Source organism: Erpetoichthys calabaricus, chromosome 2 (genome assembly GCF_900747795.2).
Source record: "Erpetoichthys calabaricus chromosome 2, fErpCal1.3, whole genome shotgun sequence".
Lineage (NCBI taxonomy): Eukaryota > Metazoa > Chordata > Cladistia > Polypteriformes > Polypteridae > Erpetoichthys > Erpetoichthys calabaricus.
In genome coordinates this window covers 143,712,492-143,735,815 of record NC_041395.2, presented here as the reverse complement: position 1 = coordinate 143,735,815, position 23,324 = coordinate 143,712,492, and the positions used below count along the sequence as shown (strand labels likewise).

Sequence of the window (23,324 nt, the reverse complement as noted above, 5' to 3'; positions counted from 1 at the left end):
AAAAGTCACATAAAATCATTGTACAAAATCGTTGCACTTTTAGGGTTAGGACTTTATATATAGAAAGTAGATTTGCCTAAACTTTTCACTGTCAGTTTTCTTTCAAATCTATGTGGTGTCAAAGTTCCCACTGACAAGAGGCAACTTCATCATATAATTCTTCCACCAACACCCTTAACAGTGCAGTTCTCTGCCGCAGCACAAAGCCACGCATTTTAGGTTAACTTGAAATGAATTGAGCATATTGCATCGTTGGGTGGGTGGATAGATAGTTAAGAAAATTTTGAAAAGCACAAATAAAAAGTAGCAGTACTTTGTTGCTTATCAGGTCTGCTGCTGCTGATATCGTATCCCATATGTTTTTGAATTTTGTTTTACTTTTTGTTATTATTATTACTTTTGGGAGAACTAATTTGAACTGACAGCAGTGGCACACATTTCTCAACAGCTTCATCTTGAAATGTTTTGCTTTTCAGACCTGATCCAGAATTGACCTTTTAAAAGAGTGTAATTTTATTGCTGTGAGGTTTACCAAAAAAGGAAACTCCCAATCTTCTGCCACTTGTTCTCCTATGCTTCTTGCTTTAGACTTTCCAATTCCTTTTTTCTCAAAGTGCTTTTTGTTTTTTCAAAAAAGTAGGATGAATTCTCATTCTGGGAACTGAAAGACACCTAAAACCTGCATGCATATGTAACTTAAATTCCTTTTATGACTATGATTTAGAAATTGTGTTTTGCCTTTGTAAACAATTTGATTTACATTCGTAACCACATTCACTTTCATGAATGAGGCTCCATTATAAGGTGTTGGGGAATTTAATCCTGCTCCACCATCAATGAGTACAGTACAGGAAACAAGCCTGGATTGGACATTAGCTTGTCACATGGCACACTCATGGATACACAAACACTCACTTATGATAGCTAAATTTTGAGTCAGCTGTTAATCCATTCCATTTCTATGGACTGTATTAAGAAATCATAGCCCCAGGAGCACACCTATGTAGACATGCAAAGATCCATCAGGTTAAATAAATAACTACACTCCTGAAAAATAATGGTTCTTTAATGGCAGTATGTGGTTCTTTACAATATTCTGTGGTCCCTAGTAGCTACATTACATCACCTAGCACCATTTAATTCTGGGACAGGTACTTTGCATATGAGGTTAGTTCTTTGTGCTTTGAAAAACTTTCTGATATGAAGAAAAAAAAATCTGTAATGTATGGTGGGCTGCAGGGCATTAGCGAATGTTGCTGGACAGATGCAGTAACACCCTTTGGTATTTAACAGATCAATTACCATCTATTTGTATTTATTCATTATAAGGAGCCTGTTACAGATATAACTAAATAAAGGTTCTTTCTGGAACCTTCATGAAGATGGGTCTGTTGAGAACCAAAATGGTTTCTCTATAGCATTGCTCTGAAGAACCACTCTGACACCTTTATTTTAGAGTGTAGTATAAATTAAACCCAGATTTCTAGAGGTATGAGGCAACAATACTTATTGCTGTGACATCATGCTATTGAAAAAGTCATTTATGTGTCTACTGTATGTGGAGTTTAATAAAATTAAGATTTTGTAAGTCTGTTCCCACATAACATCAAAACTGACACCTGTACGATATCCTACATTAAAGCATTGGTTAATATAATTTTGTGTATAGCCAGAGGTATTCTGGCCTGTTATAAAAGTAGTAGACTGAACCTTAGTGACAGAAGGCAAAATGGAACATGCCACTGAAATTCACAATATTGTTGGTACAGCAGAAGCAAACATTTTGAATGTGTACCTCATTTTTGGCAATACTTCAATAAAACCTAGTTACTGGCTTTGTAAATGCTAAGAAACAGGCATGAAAAAGAAAGGCAGTAGGAATTAAAGATATCTTTCTAAGCCAGTTTCATACACATTAAAGACCAGTCCATGTCATAGTAGGCAGAACTAGGAACCTTTAGAATTACATCATTAAACTTAATTTCCTGCACAAAATGTGATTTCAGTGACAAGAATGATGTGAGGATCAGTGTTCATCTCTCAAATTACTGTAGTAACATTAATTTCCCATTACAGTTCAAATGCCTCTGGTTTCCTCCCAGCTTTTCCTTTCCTACAATTATGAATAACATAAGAAATGTTTTAATAAGAATTCGGTCTTTCAGGCCAGAACAGCTCAGTAATCCCATCTCACTTAAAAATATAATCAAGTTAAAATATGAAATCCCCAAAAGTACTGCTGTTTACTATACTGCAGGATAACTTATTTTATGTACAGTATCTGTGTATCTCTGGGTGAATAAATGCCTTCCAAAATGAGTGCAAAATTTACATTTAACTAACATCTTTTAAATGCATGCCTTCTTTAGTTGGATGATGAGCCACACCTTAGTGAGGACGTCTGGATTTGTCTAGAAAGCATTAGGGAAAAAGGCCTTATTTGACAAGTGTGCTGTAGACCCCCAATGCAGACAGTAATTCCAATGTGTGCCTTTTTAATAATGTTAATAAGGCAAGTTTACAGGTGTATATTACAGTCATGGGGACTTTAACTAGTTAAATATAGAAAATAGCGAAGTATAAGAACAGGAAGTTTTATACATAATGAATGACCATTTTTTAACATAGTATGTTAAAATACCAACACAGTAGGAGGCCTATCTAAATTTAGTATTTTGTAATATTCAGGATATAATTGAGAGTGTAGAGGTGATTGAAACACTTGGGCGAAGTGACCATTATATGTTACAGTTGTCAGTATTTAGGCAGAGCATGGATGCAAAGACAGAAACTGTTAAGTTTAACTTTAGTAAGACATATTTTGAGCAGATGCAGCAAAGTCTGAAAGAGATAAACTGGGTAAGTTTTTAATTGTAGAAACAGTCGAGGAGCAGAGGAACAGAAACGTTTTACATGTAATGCAGGTACACTCAAAATCTGGAACTAGTAGGAAATTTAAATAAAATCTGCAGTGAGTAGATTAGGAGATAAAAAAGAGGCTGTAAAAGAAAAAAAGAGCTGACTGATAACTTCAATGTGAATCTTAAGGTGTATGAGAACATGAGGCCAACCATTAAGAAGGACATTAGGAAGGCTGAAAGTCGGTTTGAAATTGGTATCTCAGATAAGGCGAAAGATGACCCAAAGAGATTCTTTCATTATTTTAATAGTAAAAGAACAGTCAAGGAGGAGGTGAAGTCTATCAGGAATACTAAAGGGGAATTAAAAATACAGATTGTAAAACAGCAAATGCTCTAAACTTGCATTTTTCTGAAGTCTTCATATGTGAGGAAGCAAATAACCTTCTAGCTGAAAAAGGAACTGCTAAGGAGACACTAAGTCATTTGAAAATTATAGAGGGGAGAAGTACTGATTGGATTAAATAGGCTGAAATCAAACAAATCACCAGGACCAGATAATATGTATTCTCGTGTACTTAAGAAAGTTAATGAGTAAATATGATCCCTTGACACATATTTTTAGGAAGTCACTGCCCTCTGGGGATGTTCTGAAGGGGTAGAAAATGGCAAATATTCCAGTATGTAAAAAAGGGTGATTGTGCATATCCAAGTATTTCTGTGCCGGAAAGCTTAACTTGTATCACAGGTAAATTAGTGGAAGGAATAATTAAGGAAAGGTTTGAGCAATGCATGGCAAGAACAGGAGTTTTACTGAACAGTCAGTAGGGGTTTAGTTGGGGGGGGGGGGGGGGTGTTTTCATAAAATGAAGAAATTCTATGAGGAAGCAACAAAAACATATGATCAAAGTAGACAATATATTATTTATCTTGACTGTCAGAAAGCATTTGATAAACAAAAAGAAGACTTAAGAAAAGAAGATTAAGAGGAGATATGATTGAAGGGAATGAGTACAGTGGATCAAGACTGTTGTATTAAAATGAGTTCAACAAGTACAAGAGGAAGGTGTTGGAAACTTGTTAAGGGTAAATTTCTCACAAACATTTCTAAGTTTTTCTTCACGCAGCGAACCATAGATATGTGGAATAAGTTACCAAGTAGTGTGGTGGATAGTAGGGCTTTAGGGACCTTCAAAACTAGATTTGATGTTATTTTGGTGGAATTAAGTGGATAAGACTGGCGAACTTTGGTGGGCAAAGTGGCCTATTCTCAATAAAATTATTCTAATCCATCTGTGCCCAAGTGATGGAAAAACTTGCTTAAAATTAAGTGTTAAGTGTTAGTCCTAAATCTTCATACTCGGTTTTACTTGTAAAAGTACAGTGAATTTCTAACTTGCATGTGTTAATCAACATAAATCAAATCACTGGTCTCCCGTCAGTTTGCATCAGTAATCTCTTCAAACACTATGCTCCTATTTGCTCACTAAGGTCCACCAATTAGGGCTCCAAACTAACCTGTGTTCTATAAGTGACAGGGCCTTCAGCTCTATAGTGTCCAGAATTTGGAATGACCACAAAATTTAATGAGATCAACTGACTCAATTTATTCTTAAAAAAAAAAAAAAAAAAAAAAAAAAAACTTTAATATAAACTCATTTTTTTTGACATTGTAACCCTTCTTTCAGTGTACTTTCTTTGTCCAGATGTTTATGGTGATTTACATTTGTATCAATTATTTGTTTTGGGCTTTCTTGTAGTATTTAGCGTATTTTAGATTTTTATTCTAATGTATTGTCTCTTATTCTAATTCAAAGTTTTATGTTTCCCATATTTACCTTTATTTAGTGTTTTTTTGTGAATATTATTTGTATTCAAAGTTGTATGTGCCATGTTGTTCATTTGGTCTTTTGTTTCAACTTCTGTAAAGAGCTTTGTGCATGGGAAAGGTGCTAAATAATAAAATGTATAATAATAATTATGGCGGCATGGTGTAGCAGTGGTAGCGCTGCTGCCTCGCAGTTAGGAGACCTGGATTCGCTTCCCGGGTCCTCCCTGTGTGGAGTTTGCATGTAGCGTGGGTTTCTTCCGGGCGCTCCGGTTTCCTCCCACAGTCCAAAGACATGCAGGTTAGGTGGATTGGTGATTCTAAATTGGCCCTAGTGTGTGCTTGGTGTGTGGGTGTGTTTGTGTGTGTCCTGCGGTGGGTTGGCACCCTGCCCGGGATTGGTTCCTGCCTTGTGCCCTGTGTTGGCTGGGATTGGCTCCAGCAGACCCCTGTGACCCTGTGTTCGGATTCAGCAGGTTGGAAAATGGATGGAATAATAATTATTACTGTTGTTTTTATTATTATAACATAGAATAAACTATCTTTAATTAGTAAATATTTGTTATTAACTTTAGCTCTGACCCTAACTCAGTCTTAAAAGAATATCCAAGGCAGCTCAGAGCCTTCCATTTTTTTAGAGGGACAACACAGTCGTAGTCCCTCCTCGATGTTTTAGACACTTTATTTCACCCTTAAGAATCTTGAGAAAATATTTCAGACTTCATCCCAAGGTTCCCCTTACTTTGTCTTGCTCTGGTGCTCTTGGAAAATAATGCTTATGAGGCACAGTCCTTATCTGGGAAGGCAAATCATCTTCTGGCAACCCCTGTCTTCTAACACTGGTATAACAAGGGCATCTACTTTTGGTGTATTGCTATCTCACTCAAGTTCAAATTGCTTCTACGTACAACCTAATAATAATGTAAAAAAAAACTTCAAAGTGAGTTTTCAACAAGGGGTTTTGTTAAATAAAGTTTAAATTGGAAGAAACCCTAGCAGCATCGTTACAATCACTGCAGAAAATAGAGTTTTTCAAGTAACAATAAAACATGAAACTAAAGATAAAAGTCATATTATGTGACAGAAAACATTTTTAATATAGCATTTCATTGTTTAACAGCTGTGGGGAACAGCCCGGACACAAACAGGCAGACACTAATGGTTTACCACCACACATGTGTTTATTAAACATTTCATTATATACAATGTCCAACAGCACACAACCCAGTGCCACAGCATCAATCACCCTTTGTCCAGGCTTCTCACAATGCCTCTCTTCACCGCCTCCACTCCTCTCCTCCAGGCTTCGTCCTCTTCCACCCAACTCCATCTATCAAATGGAGGAAGGCAGCCCCTTTTATGCTCACCCGGACGTCCTCCAGGTGCCTCCCGATGAACTTCCGCTGGCACTTCCTGGTGTGGCGGAGGTGTCGGCTGAGCACCCGGAAGCACTCCCTGGTATTCTTTCCCCCAGCACCTCCAGGTGTGGCGGAAGTGCTGACGTCCAGGGCTTCTCAGGCATCTGGGCGCCCCTGGCGGTGACCACAGGCCCCTATAGGGTTGAGCTTCCCTGCTGTGTTCCCGTGGTCCCCATACCAACCAGGGTGGTCGCCCCCAGGGTGGGGATACCACCCCCAGCTGCTCGCCACACAGCATTTTCATGTTTGCAAAAACACTTTGGACTGGACACACATTTCAAAACTGACTCTCAGTGATAGTGTGCAATAATTAGTCTGCATATTTCTAGTGTGTAATAAATAGTCTGCATATTTCTTCTTGCAGCTTCATAGGACAGTCAGCAACAATACAGTTCATGTTTGAGGAATAAAATAATTCACTGGAAATTCTTGCAGAACAGTGCAGCCAAGAGAAGCTTAGCATGACTTTACAAGGCAGAACAGATTACAGAAGGCTTAAGGTAAAACCAACAATTGAGGTGTCACGGATGTGGCAAGTCTAGCTTTACTGACATGGAGCAGAATTCCTAACTCTTTACTTATTGATTCCAGATCTCAGGAGTAACTGAGCTTCCAGATTTCGCATTCTGTACATGGAAGTGCTGTTACACAGTGCATGAATATCATCCAGAGGAACAATAACCATCAGATTAAGAGGCAGAAAATTGGCATAGATCAACTTTAACATGCCAGCTTAATTATATAAAAATACATATATATTATTGTATAATGCATAAAGGATGGTAAGGCAAAACTGCTAGCTGCAAATATAAGCAAATGCAAAATGTAACTTATTATGTTTACATGAGAGGATGTTTGCATTATAACATTTACCGTATGGCATGTTTATCATCATGCAGAATAAATTAAACATTCTCTTTTAACTGTGCTATAATAAAGCAGCAGAAAGCAGATGGAAAAAATGTCTTTGTCTTTATGTTTCCATTTCTGTTCAGTGCACCAAAAGGCAAATATCCCTTGTTTCTTTTTTTTGTTTCTTATACACTTTTCCATCTTTTTGTTGGGAGATTCAAGAAGTAATTTTATTCTAAATGCTACATTGTGCTGTGGGTACACCGCAGTTAACACTGCTGCTTCACAGATCCACTGTCCTGAGTGTTAGTCCTGCATAGAGTCACTGTCAATGTAGAGTCTCCATGTTCTCCCCATACCTGCAGGAGTTTTCTCCTGGTATTCCTGTTTTACTCCCAACTCCTAAGTATGGCTAATTGGTGATTCTAAATTGACTCTGCATGAGAGTGATCACCTTGCCTTGCTCTCAATGTTGCTGAGATACAGTAAGCTCAGGACTGCCACAAACATGAATGGGGTTCAGTGGGATTGAGAATGTTAAAACCTGTTAAGAGAATTTGTTATGCATGTGTTACATGTTATGTAATAAATAGCATTCTTATTTGCTACACAAGAAAAAAACATTATTGAGAAAAGCGCTATATACATGTAATGAATTATTATTATTATTGTTTATTTGTCATGAAAGTATACTAAACCTAAATTGTACTCATTTACAAGAGAATCTGTGACTGCTGATATTGTAGCAGTTGAGCCATTGTGCGCAAGATAAATGTGTAGTGCTATGTGTGGAATATGTTTTAAAGAAGCAGCTATTTATGTAGAATTGTGCAACAGCAATAGATAGTGGAGTTTTTGAGTGAAAAATGGACCAGCATTACCTATATTAAGCTGTGGGAAATATGTACATTTCTATAAATTCTTGTTTGAATAGATTTTTTTTAATTGCCTAAAACTGAAAGGAGTAACAAAGGAGATGTAATCTTGTATGGGATGCCAACTACAGTGGCCGCCTCTGGCTAGAATTGTTTGAGCTTGCCATCTTGTTAAATTTTGTAGTATTCCAGAAGTATACTAAAACGTAGTCTCCTTTACATCCTCCTTAAACACAACACTCCGAATACAGAAAAAGGCTTCAACTTTGGAATACTTCGCTTTGGAAATCTCCTAAGCACGTCATTTCTTGTGTCACCCTGCAGGGCACACCTGTTTCTCCAATTTAATTAATTTTAATTAAACAGTAAATCAATCTCTAGTGTAATTAACTGAATACTGTCACTGAGATACACTACAACAAGCCTCCATGCTGACTAAGCAGTAATTTTGTTGCCGTGCACAAGCCGAGTATGCTGATTGATGTTCACTTAGCCTTGGTGTGACTGTACCAGATTTGTTTTAAAACAGAACGCAGAGGGTGTTTTTAATGTGAAGCGTAAATTATTCAGTCGACAATTCTCTTGAATGTCATTTTTGTCCTTAACATGCCAATTTACTGTGGTTTTATTTGTATCTTTATTTATTTTTAAACAGGCACTATGGCAAGTTAAATGATTTCCCCTTTGTTGGATTTGGTAACTAACAAGCCTTTGCTGGTAAGTTTCACATTGTTTTTTTCACCTTTAATTTGATATAAAACGTGCATACTGAACGTGCACAATATTGTGGTTAAGCTGGACTGATGGAGTGGTCCTGAAAAACATTTTTTTTTAATATCATGGCAAAAGCAAGTGAAGGTGTTGCTTTAGAGTGTGGACCACCAGGCTGGCACCACCACCTCAACCCAAAACAGACAAGCATGGGACACAAGTTCAAGGCACACATGTTTAATATTTTTGTTTTTACCTCGTGGGAAACACCTTCCCCGTTTCCCACAAGCCCAACACAGTTCAAAGCACAAGCAAAAGGCAATTCTCTTCTTTCCTTTCTCTTCTCCTCCACTCCTCCAGTCAAGCTTCATCTTCCTCCTCCCGACTCTGGCTCCTTTTCAGTAGTGGCTGCTGGCTCCTTTTGTCCTGCACCCAGAAGTGCTCCAGGTGCTTGAAGACCTAGGCGGAAGAACTGCCCAAAAGGGCTCAGGAGATCCTGTTGCAGCACCCCCAGGCGGCACCCACGGATCCCAACAGGGCTGCACCAAATTCTAACTCCCTTGAAGTCCTATGGGAGTCCGAGGTACTGCTGCAACCCAGGGGGCTGCCATCTAGCGCCCCGGGAGAAGTAACGCTCTGGCCACGCTCAATCCCCCGGTCCTTCCAGCATGGAAGCATCCCAGCTGAGCAAGGGCCCCAGCCGCACACTACAAGAGGTAAAAGTGAAAGAATAGTCAGTAAACATGTTAGGGTCAGATACACATTTAGGCAAACAGTCGTTCATCAAAACCAAAAAACTAACTAAAAAGATAAAGTTAAAAATCAATATGGGACTCCTAAACCCATTAAATTTCATAAATTAGTTCTGCTTTCAAAATACAAATTTTATTTTAATGTGCGGACACTATTCAATATGAGCTGCCATTTTATACTATGTATTATAGCTACCATGCTGTCATGGCTCACTTGATATGTACAATACATGCCTAGAAATCAAGCAGTTGCACATACCAAATGATGGTCAGATGATAATAGATAATGATAAAACATTTTCAAAAACAAAACCTAAAATAAATTATGTTCAAAGCACAAAGCCAAATGAATTAACTCTTGTTCATTTATGCACCTATGCGCACAGAACCCATTTCCTGAGTCTCAGTTCAATAGTGTTAAACTGCTGCCACAAACAGCACCTACTGTACTTCTTGCAGCAGTTTCCAGGGCAGTCTTTACAATCCATGAAGTGATGCAGGGTTCCTGTTGTGATTTTGGCATGATTATTGAATTTTTCTTGTATTTTACTATTTATTTTATTACCTCACAAGAATATGTTACCTAATTATATCATTATGATGGTGACATCTTCACATCACCATTTTGTCTTTTGGTTTCATAAGTGCTGACATCTTGTTTAAGGTTTCCAGGACCATTGCTGATCGTGTGACAAAATCTGGCATTGTCATGATGTCATGTCCATTCCCCTATGAAGTATGGTGATACCAATAGCTCAGTATCAAAGCTTTTGGAGAAATGCTAAAAAAACTTACTGCATGTTTCTTGTTATTTTTTTAATGGTTAGTGGTTTTCAGTAAGGTCTTGATTTTGGTTACAAATCCCTGCTTGTCCTATATTACAAGCCGTGTCTTTTCCTTTAATTCTTCATCTTCTGGTCATTTCCTACTCAACACAAAACACTCTAATACAGTGTCTCACAAAACTTTGTATTTCTGTAGTTTTCTAGATCATATGTTGAATAATTTGCTTTGTCTGAGAAGGTGTTTTTTAAGGCATCTGCCTGCTTTCATTTTGATTTTTTTTAGGATCAAAATCTGTTTTACTACAGTGTTCTCAATTGTGTTTCTGTGCTAGCTGGGGTTGAACAATGATGAGTCTACTATGATTCCAATGTCCTTCTCAAAACTTGAACTTTCAAGTATGAGACCTGCTATTGGGTAATTTTATATATATATATATATATATATATATATATATATATATATATATATATATACTGTATATATATATATATATATATATATATATATATATATTTACTTCTTTCTTGAAAAGTTATATTTATTTGCATTAAACAGGTTTTATGTGTAGTATATGTGAAGGTATGTACATCTAACATCACCTGCTGCTGCTACATATAAACCTAAATCTGAATTTTGTTCAGGTTCATTTGTAATCATTTTGCTCAGTGTTGAGAATCTGCCATTTTGCAAGTTTAATATCATCTACAAACCTTAGCAATTTGTTACATTTTTATCAGGCGCAGTTCCATAAATTAAAAATAGTATTAGCCCAACCATACAACAGTCTTTATATGTGCTGCTCATTGCTTGTTATTTTCAACAATTGACTCCATTCATTTTCCTTCTGCACACACCAACCTAAGTGGGCACTGGTTATTTCAAGTGAATTGATTTGTTACTTTCCAACCGTTAGTCTGAGTTCAATGATTTCTGGAAAATTACATAGTAAAGGTTTCTATAGATAATTACTGGCTTCCTTGATCACTGTTGGCTAAATGTACTCTAATCTTGCTTTTTTTAATTGTACATTTGTAATTATAGGAGTTCCTTTATCATTATATTCATTCATAGACAATGTACCTACTCTTTTTTGATGTCTTTACAGGTGGAAGCATTTATTTTTTGTTTGTGTTTTTTCCTGTTTCAAATACATTAAAGCTGATCCATTTCTACTAAAATACTGAAAAACGTCTTGAATTTGGTTAATTTATGTAAGCAGTACTATTTCGTACTGTAACCATTTTAACCATTGCTCTTATAGTGTCACTTCTTTAGTTACATGCAAATATGCCACTACTGAGAGTATGAAGACATATTAACAATAAGTTAATACAATTATTAAAAAATTCAAAAGAAAGATATTACAAAAAATGTGCAGATTACAAACAATGACACACCCTTGTTTATGGTTTTGTTTATAAAACTTCATTTGAATCATGAAACAGGGCTGCTCTGTGCCTGATTAACTTGCTAACATGTAAAATGACACAAAGAACACAGATAGGTTTGAGGTACCACCTTGGGAACCCCTTATTAATTGACAGTTTGAGAAGAATAAATTTGCAATTAGTTGCAGTAATGTCTTTACAGACACAAGTCCAAATAGAACAGAAGCAGGTAACTGGTTTGTTGGTTTATGAAGGACAATAGTAGGAAGTGGCGGGTCCAGGATGACGGACATCAGAGTTGACATCAGTGATGGTAGGGTCGTCAGTCTTCCGATCTGAAGAAAGAGAGAAAGGATCAGACAACAGTGGTAACACCTGGCTTGACAGGTAATTACACTTACTAGAGCCCGTAAGCTGTCTCCCATGTGCACATGCATGACATACAGTAATGTCTAAACTAATGTCTAACTAATGTCAAAGAAACACAATAGAAAATTGCACTCAACAATGAGTTCTAAGTACTGTCTCAAGGAACAGCAAAACAAGATCAGTACTATGTTTAAATAATCTGAAACTAGACTATGCTTTGCTCTTGGGTTTCTCCTTGGTTTGCTCAGCTAGTCGTCTGAGTGCTATTTCACGGCAGCATGCCAGAAATGAATGTCTTGCACTCTCTCCATTAATAACATGTTGATTCACGTTCCTCTCGATTTATTGGGACAGAACACAAGGAAATAGTATGTCCTTGTGTAAACATATTAAAAATAATTGCAGTCATTAAGATACATTAGATTGGATGCCTTTATTATAAATAACTAGCAGGAGTACCCGGCGTTGCCTGGGAATCTATAACTGGTGAATTTCTCAAATGAAAGAAACAGAACATAGAAATCGAACAAACATTTTTCTGATTGACCTTTTATTGTAATAGGTAATATAAGTGTTCATTTTAGAGGCTTTGGACACAGTATATTTTTTGTGTTATCCTGGGGTTCCCGAAAGTGAACAAATTGTGAGGATTGCCCACTGTAGAATATGTTACGTAGAGTCGTCCGTGTGAAAAGCATGGATTTTCCAAATTGATGCCTTTAATCTTGGAGTGATTGCCCTTCAGCCTTAGTAATTTACATAGCAAAATCCAAACGAATAGGAAATTCCAGCCTTTTGAAATCAAAGGGTAAATCATGCAGAATCAGTGGAATTCTTTGTATGAAAACATGTTGACGTCTTGCGCAAGGTTTGAGACGGCCTTGAAATAGACTTTTTTGTTATATTGGAAGTGGACTTTCTAATGCCATGTCTTTTTTTGGGTGGCACTGAAATCTGACTGTGAGTTGGAAAGCGAGCAAATAGCACCACAAATACGCAAAGCCAGTCATGTGCACTGGGTCATTGACGATTTACATCCATACGGCAGTTCCCCTTCACGTGTTGAAAGCAGTCGGCTTTTGCATACTTGGACACTTCCGCAATGTCTTGGCAATTTAAAGAAACATTGGTAAAGAGGGATGCACAGAGACCAAACGTGACGCTAGATGGCACCGGCGTTAACGTCTGTTGCAATGTGCGGCCATCTTGTTGATGATAAGTATGGAGACTTTTTGCGAAAGTTGTGTTGGTCAAAAGGCATCGTGTGCTTGACCAAGGACATTTTTCCCAACCAAACATACCCCATGACCTCCTCCTGGTTACAAAGCAGCCCCATGCCCAGTTTGGTGGCGATCGGACATCCGATGCAGATTTGTATAGAGGACAAACAAACTTACATAGACTCTGCTTTATATATTAGATATGTTCTCACCGTGTCTGTGTGGGTTTCCTCCGGGTGCTCTGGTTTCCACTCACAGTCCAAAGACATGCAGGTTAGGTGCATTGGCAATCCTAAATTGTCCCTAGTGGGTGGGTGTGTGTGTGTGTTTCCTGCGGTGGGCTGGCACCCTGCCCGGGATTTGTTCCTGCCTTGCACCCTGTGTTGGCTGGGATTGGCTCCAGCAGACCCCCGTGACACTGTGTTAGGATATAGCGGGTTGGAAAATGACTGACTGACTTTAAGTATAAGAAAAAGCCCAGAAATCCATATACAAAAAGTGATGACGACAAGAGGTATGTTAGTAGAATCATATCTGCGGCATAATTGTTTCTCTGTAACTCATTGGTGGATCCTGGTTGACAACGGCCTTGGCATATGTGAGAAAAAATAATGAAAAAATTAATTCTTCAGCAGTACCTCGTGCTCTTCCATGCAACACATTTGCATGGTTCCTTGTACATTATATTGCCACCTTTATTGCTTACATCTCTGAGGGGGTCCACACACCCACTCATTTTATTTTTTATATGTGATGTTAATAGAGTATAAATATACTGCTCAAAAATTAAAGGAACACTTTTTAATCAGAGTATAGCATCAAGTCAATGAAACTTCTGGGACGTTGATTTGGTCAGTTAAGTAGCAGAGGGTGTTGTTAATCAGTTTCTACTGCTTTGGTGTTAATGAAATTAACAACAGGTGCACTACAGGGGCAACAATGCGATGACCCCCAAAACAGCAATGGTTTAACAGGTGGAGGCCACTGACATTTTTCCCTCCTCACCTTTTCTGGCCGTTTTGTCACTAATTTTGCATTTGGCTACGGTCAGTGTCACTACTGGTAGCATGAGGCGATACCTGGACCCTCCAGAGGTTGCACAGGTAGTCCAACTTCTTCAGGATGGCACATCAATACATGCCATTGCCAGATGGTTTGCAGTGTCTCCCAGCACAGTCTCATGGGCATGGAGGAGATTCCAGGAAACAGGCAGTTACTCTAGGAGAGCTGGACAGGGCCCTAAAAGGTCCTTAACCCATCAGCAGGACAGTTATCTGCTCCTTTGGGCAAGGAGGAACAGATTGGTGTGAATGTCTCTGACCAAACAATCAGAAACACACTTCATGAGGGTGGACTGAGGGCCCGACATCCTCTAGTGGGCCATGTGCTCACTGCCCAGCACCGTGTAGCTCAATTGACATTTGCCATAAAATACCAGAATTGGCAGGTCCACCATTGGTGCCCTGTGCTTTTCACAGATGAGAGCAGGTTCACCCTGAGCATACTGTATGTGACAGACGTGAAAGGGCCTGGAGAAGCCATGGAGAATGTTATGCTGCCTGTAACATCATTCATGACCAGTTTGGTGGTGGGTCAGGGATGGTCTGGGGAGGCATATCCATGAAAGGACGCACAGACGTCTACAGGCTAGACAACGGCACCTTGACTGCCATTAGGTATCGGGATGAAATCCTTGGACCCACTGTCAGACCTTATGCTGGTTGAGTGGGTCCTGGGTTCCTCGTGGTGCACGACCTGCACAATAGTCGCCTGGCCTAAATCCAGTAGAACACCTCTGGGACATTATGTTTCGGTCCATCTGACGCTGCCAGGTTGCTCCTGATACTGTCCAGGAGTTCAGTGATACCCTGGTCCAGAGCTGGGAGGAGATCCCCCAGGACACCATCCGCTGTTTCATTAGAAGCATGCCCTGATGTTGTCAGGCATGCATACAAGCACATGGGGGCCATACAAACCACTGAGTATGATTTTGAGTTGCTGTAATGAAATTTCAGCTAAATGGACTAGCCTGCCGCATCATTTTTTCACTTTGATCTTCGGGGTGTCTTTGAATTCAGCCATTTGTAGGTTGATAATTTTCATTTCCATCTAATGATGTGGCATCCTTTTGTTCCTAACACATTACCCAGTCCATATCAGTACAGATATCCAGCAGGATTTTTTTCCCATTGAGATGTGATGTGTTTTCAAAGTGTTCCTTTAATTTTTTTTAGCAGTTTTGTGTGACACACTGGGAACTGTGGGTGCCTTAATCTGGTCTTGCTGTAAGTCATTTCCCAATTACGTAGATAATACAGAGGAGGTGATACATATCATTCATTGTGTGCCCTCAGCTTTTCTTAATAACCGAATTAATCCAACAGTCCCTAAAGTGTATAAAATGAAATACCTTGCCAGAGGTAGAACAATATTAGCAAAGAATGTCAAAGCACAGCACAAACTTCACAGTAGAGAACAAGCTCTATATAATACAAACTGTGAGAGATCTCATGTGATATCTGGAGGACACCTGCAAAGACACTTTGAAGGAATACAGCATGGAGGAAAGTGGCAGCATCTTTTAATGTGGTCATTCTGAACCAAAGGTGCAAGCAGATTCCTAATTAGGAACACCAGGTCCACATCTTTTTACCAAAGGTTATTGTTCAAACAATACTGATATGTAATTTTATATTTCTTATAATGTAGAATATAAATATTTCCATCCATTTCTTTCCTTTTTCTGTGGCATTGAGTTAAATACATTTGAATCAATAACATGCTATACTTCAGTCATAATACAAATATGAAATTTTGTGCTTTGATATGTCCCTAACTGTCTGTGTACAAAACCAACCGTCATGCTAAGTCTGTTAAACTTGCTCATGAGGTGGTCTAAGTTAGTATACAACTTTGTTCCCCTTCTTTGAGGTCAAAGAAGCTCACTGCAACTGCACTTGAGATGAAAAGAGCAGCCCAATGCTAAATGTGTTTTGCCACTGCACTCTTTTGATACACTGCATTTGTCAGTACACCCATATCTTTTTAATTGTATCATATTAATAGTTTTCAGAATTTTTATTTTAGAAAGATCTTTTATTCTCTTCTTTATTCTTTAAATTGTGTAATCATTTGACAACCACCCTTTTTACATAATTGTGTTTTTTTCATTCTTATGTGCGTTATATTTTTGTTTTAATGCCAATAAAAACTGAAAAACAGACATACAAACCTAAATGAACTGAAAACTGAAGAAGTCATTAAAGGTAGCTTGAAGCACAGCTCTGAATTTCCATTACTATTACATTTCATTAGAACTTATTAGAACATTAGTACAGTTTTGATGACAGCAGGCCACTCAGCCCAACAAGCATGCCTATCCTATTCACTGTGGACCACCAGGGGGCGTACCGTTCCCCAAACCGCAACAAAGACAGGCTGAGACCCAAGTCTTTCCCAATAGCACGCCTCTATTTGAACGGAGAAGAAATTTTCTTTTGCTCCCCACTACACAGCACAGTACAAAGCACTAAATACTGTATATAACACAGTTCTTGCCTCTTTCTCTGTTGCCTCCACTCCACTTTGTCCTTCGCCTTCCAACTGTGGCTCCCTGACTGGTGTTGAGGCGTCTTCTTTTATAGTGCACCCGGAAGAGCTCCAGGTGTTTATCGCACTTCTTCTGGCTGCACTTCCAGGTGTGGCATAAGTGGTTCCTTCCAATGATTCAGCTGCACCTGCAGCACCCCATGATGGCACCCACAGAGCCCAACAGGGCTACTCCAAACTCCAACTCCTGACAAGCCAATGAGGTGATCCGTGGTGTTGTAGCAACCCAGGGGGGCTGCCCTATAGTGTCTTAGGGAATACAGTGACTCCAATATGGTCTCTCCCTCTTTCCTTCCACCCAGCCGGCGTCCTAATGGCCCTGGCCATCCGTCACATTGCCTAATTTCTCCAAAGTAATACAGTGTTTTAAACATTCCTAAATCCTGCTCTCTACCATACAACTTAGTTGTTTATTCTATGAATCTTGAGATTCAGTATATAGATCTATTAAATTAATATTTTAAAATTTAAGAAAATGAAACACTAAATATGGCCTATTTCACTGGTTGCGCCATTCACTTCTATATTAGATCCCATCATACCCAGTGATGTTGAGAGAGGCTCTAATCAGATTACGTGAATGGATGTGTAGAAGTACACAGAACCTGGACATGTGTTTCAGTTAGGCCTCAAATGGCAAATACTAGTATAGCACCCTTCTTTTGTTTTTTAGCTTTTTTCACACAATCTTTATTTAGTACACTGGCAAAGAGTTTATGTCAGGTGTAAAGGATTCAAAAAGAAGAAAATTACAACAAGAAAGGGTTGGGGCTGCAAGATTAAAACCCCATTTAATTCTGGGAAAGGACAAATGAAATGAGCATGTGAGAGTAGAAAACAAAATATTCCTTCAGGTTATTGAGAGTGCTCTGACTTCCTTCGGGGCTGGTTGCAGTCTGAACACTGAATTCCGGCTGTCTTGCTGTTCATCTTTCATCAAAACTGGAAAGGGTGGAGCAACTGAGATGAAGTGGAAAAGGGTCAGTGGTCCTCCCAGGAATGAACCTCTGAACAACGAATAAAAAAGAAATGGCAGTCAATGACAGCACACCTTCTTTGTCCAGGGTGAATTGTCAGAAACTGAAGAGCCCTTAAGATGTCCCCTATACACGTGTGTAACTGATGGTAGCTTCATATGTGAAGTTTGCGCGTTCTCCCCATTGGTATGTGAGTATTCCCTCACAGTTGAAAAAATATTTTGAAGCTAACTTCTCTCTAAATTAAACCGGTACAACTGCTGCAATGGATTGTCATTCTCTTCGAGGTTTGTCTTTTCTGTGCGTCAAGTGTTCCCAGTTATCAGCGGCTCTTTTCTTGTCTAGTCAGTAAGCGATAGCTGTGGTCATGGACACATACAACTCCACTTTAGAGAATGTTGAGATGATTTTTTTTGCATATTTAAAGTATTGATTCTACAGGTAAGGAAGGAGGAATTTCAAGTCTGAGATTGAAAAATTGAAAACATGCTTTATATCAGTAAGGCCACTTGCTTACCATCATTGCTGAATAGCTGGTTGTCGTCTCTAACTCATTCTTCAGTTATGATATAAAAAGCAATTCATGCTAAGATGCATTTCAAATTGAAACTCTTTACAGTTATATAAGATGAGGCAGTATGCTGAATGAAGATAACAGCAGTAATCAGTGGGGTCATAGAACAGAGGTGAAAAACATGTAAGACTTCCAAGGCGGAAAAAAAATTCAATAGGTTTACATTTTTAGTGTACTTGAGTTGAAAACATTTTTCTTCTTGCCTTTCTTTCCCAGGGCAAGTTAAGCATATGTGATCTTCTGTTTCCTTGTCCATGACAATTTAAAAGCCCATCATGACAGGAGTAGATGCAAGACAATATCTCTGCCTCACTATGATACTGGTGCAAGTCCATCACAGGTGCCACCCCTGTACACAATATCATGTTTTCCGGCAGCCATAAGGACAAAATTGTAACAAAGCTCACTGAGAATCGAGATAACATCAGACTTAATGAATACAAATGTATATATCCAGAACCCAGAGGCAATTATTTACACTTTTACAGCTAGCACCTTTATATCCTGGTGATTTCTCATCTCAAGTGTGCATCTGAGCCAATCACAAGACCCCATGTAAAGGGAAAAGAACTCCACCGAGGTTAGAGTTGACAGTGATGTATGACAATATTGCTTTAGTGTGCATCTCAACGTGCATAATGCTAGATTGAGAGGGAATTTGTGGGCTGTTTGACAGTTATTTGTCATGATTTAGAAACTTCCAATGAACACCAAACTAATAAAGGCATGCCTAGTGTGTGGATGGGAGGGGGAGTTTGGGATAGAGGTTTTTGTTAATCATGGAATTCTATTTTTTCTTCTCCCAGAATGTTGCCTTGGTTAAGTAGCCATGCTGCATCAGATGCTCTTTTTCTCTGTGGGTTTCTAAAGGGTCTCTGCTCTGAAAAGAGCTCAGCTGTTGTACAGTGAGGACTCCCAAGAGAGAGAGTGATCCATGTGACTGTGACCGCTTTGCAGTCCAGCCAGAGTGCACATGTAACATGCGTCAGCTCCCGGTGACACAGACACATTTACTTAGTGGTGAGAGATATATGACATAATAATTTCAAGCTGTCAGGGGACAAGTCCCAATTAAATCTACTCATCCATATCATGCTAGATACAAAATCAGACAATATTTGTGAGGAGAAAAGATAAGGAATCCATCGTAAAAAAAATATTTGAAATGTTTTCTTTATCATTTTGTGTCTATGCAGAACTATAGTCAAGTGTGGCTGCTGTTGTATTTTTATTAAACATTTTAGTCCATTCAGTTAAAGCTCTCCTGTAGGTCTACAGCAATAATTGTTTGTAGATAGAACTAAAGACCTTTTGTTTTAAATTGAATCCTACTGATATTATGAAAGTGTATGCAAAGCAAATGGCCCTTTTACTTAGTAATGCTCATTCTGCCTGGTTAGAAAAACAGACGGATTGAAATTAATTAAATAAGAAGACTGGTAGCGGTGTATGACAAATACACTGTAAACAGAATAGAAATAGATAGAAAAATAAATAGAAATAGATAGATAGATAGATAGATAGATAGATAGATAGATAGATAGATAGATAGATAGATAGATAGATAGATAGATAGATAGATAGATAGATAGATAGATAGATGTGGCATTCGAACAAATATTGAGAGATGGATATCCTTAGTGAGTTAAATTCATTGATGTTTTTTGTGGACTTTTTTCTTTATTCTTTAAAAAACTGGCTTACTTATTGTTTCTATCTGATTGTTATCTTAATCTCAATGATGTCATGACATTTTTCATGTCATGTTTCTTTTCCAGTGATATGAATTTCTTGTAACATTTGTCTGTACATGCATCAGCTGTTGCAGATGAAGGGTTATTTGACAACCAAGGGGCAGTAAAACCATTTTCTTTACCTAAAAATGAAGAAAATACTCTTCAAAAAAAAGATATTTTTTATTGGGAATTATTATAGATTTACAAAGCATTCAAAGCTATGAGTTTTGGTTTGATCCTTGTAACAGAAGTTCACTTGATTGTTTCACCATCTCTTGTTCTGACTACAAACTACATTTAATTTTGTCCAATCACTGCCAAACCCAGAAACCAAAAACTAGTGCTGTGGTCTTTTTACATGGAAAGGTGCACATACTGTTCACAAAAGCATGGATCATTTTAAAAGGGTGCCTTGAAGGTTAGAAAGCTTTCCAAGGACATTTTAGAACTGCAGGCAACTGTGGGAAGCCTGCAGATTCAAGTAAATGATTTAACTACAACTGTGCAGCAATTACTAGTTGAATTTGGACATTAATAACAGTCCGGAGGGTGCCTCGCGCCAATGAAATATTCAAAGAAAGTACAGATTGCCTACCCAAAGCATTACTTGGGAGACCTGAATAGTTGCAGGGTGGTTTTAAGTCAGTGTCACATAATATTTGATTTAAAAACCAGCACTTAATGTTACAGACAAATCTAAGGTTACTTTCATGTGGTCATTTACTATTGGGAAAGCCTGACGATGTTAGATGTAGAAAATCCTAGCTTTTTTACTTTACAGAAGTTTTTGCAGGAATTTATGATGTTTTTATTTCCTAAAAGAAACTCAATGGCTCCATTGTTTACTAAATCTCAAGCAAGGTAAGATGTTAAACAACACTTGACTGCAAAAAAAATATTTTTTGCTCCCATCAAATCTTTTAGGCATTCTTTAAAGACTTGAAGGGTTGAAGAAATGCTCAACTGCTTGTAGTTTTTGAGAGACAAAGATTTAAAATAAAAAAAAAAAACTATTTTAGAGAAAAAATGTATATTTTTAAAATTAATTACATATGAAAACTTTAATTACAGATAGAATTGTTTCAAATATATTTATTACTTACAATAAGTAGTCACTTGGTAGTTTTGTCCTCCCGTAAAACTCAGGATGATTCACAGAGGAATGCCCAAGAGATGTCTGCTAACATAGACTCTCTCATACCACTATAATGTCTCTCCATCTGAGTGATGTCCTGGTGGAATGTCTCCCCATGTTGATAAGAGGCCACTGCCATGTTGTCAGTGAATAAATCTGAATGAGACTGAAGAAAATGGATTTTTAAATGCAAGTTGCACCCAAATGCTAAGTAGGAAGAAAGAAGCTTCTCAATTAATTTCTTATAGTTTTCTGCCATAATATTCCCAAGAAAATTGTGGCACACACTTTTTTTTTTTAATAAAGGGAGGATTCTTTTACTGTTACTTGTTACCCTCGTCAAGGCAATGGATGGGTCAGCCCAACTTTTGCATATTTTTGTAAAAAACATTTAAAGAATGTTTTTCTCTTCTGAGCAATAAACAGGTATCTTTCTAACCTTCCAAATATACATTTCTAGCTGTATTGAAAGAATAAGGAGAGAAGAACATTAAAAGCAAAAATTATAGCAAATACTTGATTTTGGATTGTTTTCACCTCAACTAATATTAAGAACAAGGAAGACTGTAATTTTTCTGCTCAAAACATACAAATTTCTTTAGCATGAAAAATACTTATGCCATAAAACAGACATAACTCATTTTTAAAAATTCTATTTCTTTAAAAAAACATTTTTCATTTAATCCAGTATCTACCGGAAACAGTTAGCGGTAGAGAAATTTAATTTTCAGAAGTAGATTCAGCAAACGTAAATTTATAAAGCCAGCAACGATATCATGTGCACTACGTAACCTGAAGCTAAGCATGTTTGGGCCTAGCCAGTACTTGGATGGGTGACCATCTACAAAAAGCTTGGGTTGCAGCTAGAAGAGATTTTGGTGAGGCCAGCAGGGGGCACTTACCCTATGGTCTGAATGTGCAGCCCAATGTCCCAGTGCAATGATGTGGGCACTGTACTGTAAAAATGATGCTGTCATTCGGAAGAGATGAAAAAACGAGGTCTTGACTCTCTGTGGTCATAAAAGATTTCTGGGCACCCTTTGTAAAGTAAAGGGTATATCCCAACATCCAGGCCAAATTGCCCTCCGCGGCCTAATTGTTCTGGCCCCTAATCATCCCCTGTCTCTAATGAGCTAATTCTCTCAGCCACTTCACATGGCATTGCTGAAGAAAGAACTAAAGGTTAACATGAGATTCAGATGAAACACAACCTGCTGTTAAAGGGTATGGAGCAACTCCTTTGGATTTAGGGAAGTCTGCAAACAACCTCACTGACAGTAGAAGGCGTGTTAAGAAAGTTGTTTTTTTTTGTGATGGGTCTGGCTATATCAAATATCTTGTCAAAAAGGTGCAGGTAAGTTGAAAGGCTCTCCAGTTCAAGGAGTCAGACTATGAAAAATGTTTCTCAGACATTAAAATCCTGAATAGATTTACCTGAGATTTTGTTGAACCAAGGGCTGTTGAATATAGTTATCAGTTGTTATTTTGGATAAATTAACAATCAAGCAGATGAATTGGTGATGGAAATCAAGTTAAACACTTGTGCCCTATGTGCTCTTGTATAGCAGAGAAGCTTGTAATACCAATTAAAGTGACATTACATCTGCTGCATATTTAAAACATCATCTTTTTATTTATTGACACATCCGCACCTAATGTAATCTTGGGTTATCCTTGGCTTTCCCAGCATAAGCCCCTACCTTTAATTGGATAAGGACAGATCTTTTTAGTTTGACTTCCTGTCCTGTTTTAAAAACTGTACTGACAATATTCAGTGATCATGCTGTAGTTTTGCAGTTTCAGCAACTCTCCCTTGTTACCTGCAATTCTGATATGTTTTTAGTAGAGAAATCGTTACAATTATAGCCATAAGTGTGCAATTAATCTGTTCCCCTGAGTGCCTTTACCTAAAGGCAGATCATATTTATCCAAGCCTGAAACTAAACCTGTGGCAGTTTACATTAAGAATTTGGCAAAAAATTTCATTTGCCAATGTAATGTTCAAAACGGTGCTACTTTTTGTGGATTAAAAGCACAAGTTTCACAGGCACATTATTTATTATAGAGAATTAAATAATAAGCAATTATCCACTACTTTGAATCTTTTTGTTCTAGCCTGCAATTCAGCTGTTTTTTAAACTTTTCAAAATGCATATAATTTACTAAGAAATCATGAGTGAGATGAATGAAAAGCTACTTGCAGGTACTTCTACGAGACATTATGAATGTTTAGTAA

General features: G+C 37.9%; 1 protein-coding gene across 2 annotated transcripts in view; it reads left to right on the top strand.

The window, feature by feature from the left end:
* Positions 1-23,324, top strand: part of LOC114646412 (inactive N-acetylated-alpha-linked acidic dipeptidase-like protein 2) — a 1,943,185-nt gene that overhangs the window by 586,652 nt on the left and 1,333,209 nt on the right. For both annotated transcript variants that reach the window (XM_051923949.1, XM_051923950.1), the window contains one exon: positions 8,487-8,548. The gene's annotated coding sequence lies outside the window, so the exon portion shown is untranslated. The remainder of the gene's footprint in view (positions 1-8,486; positions 8,549-23,324) is intronic.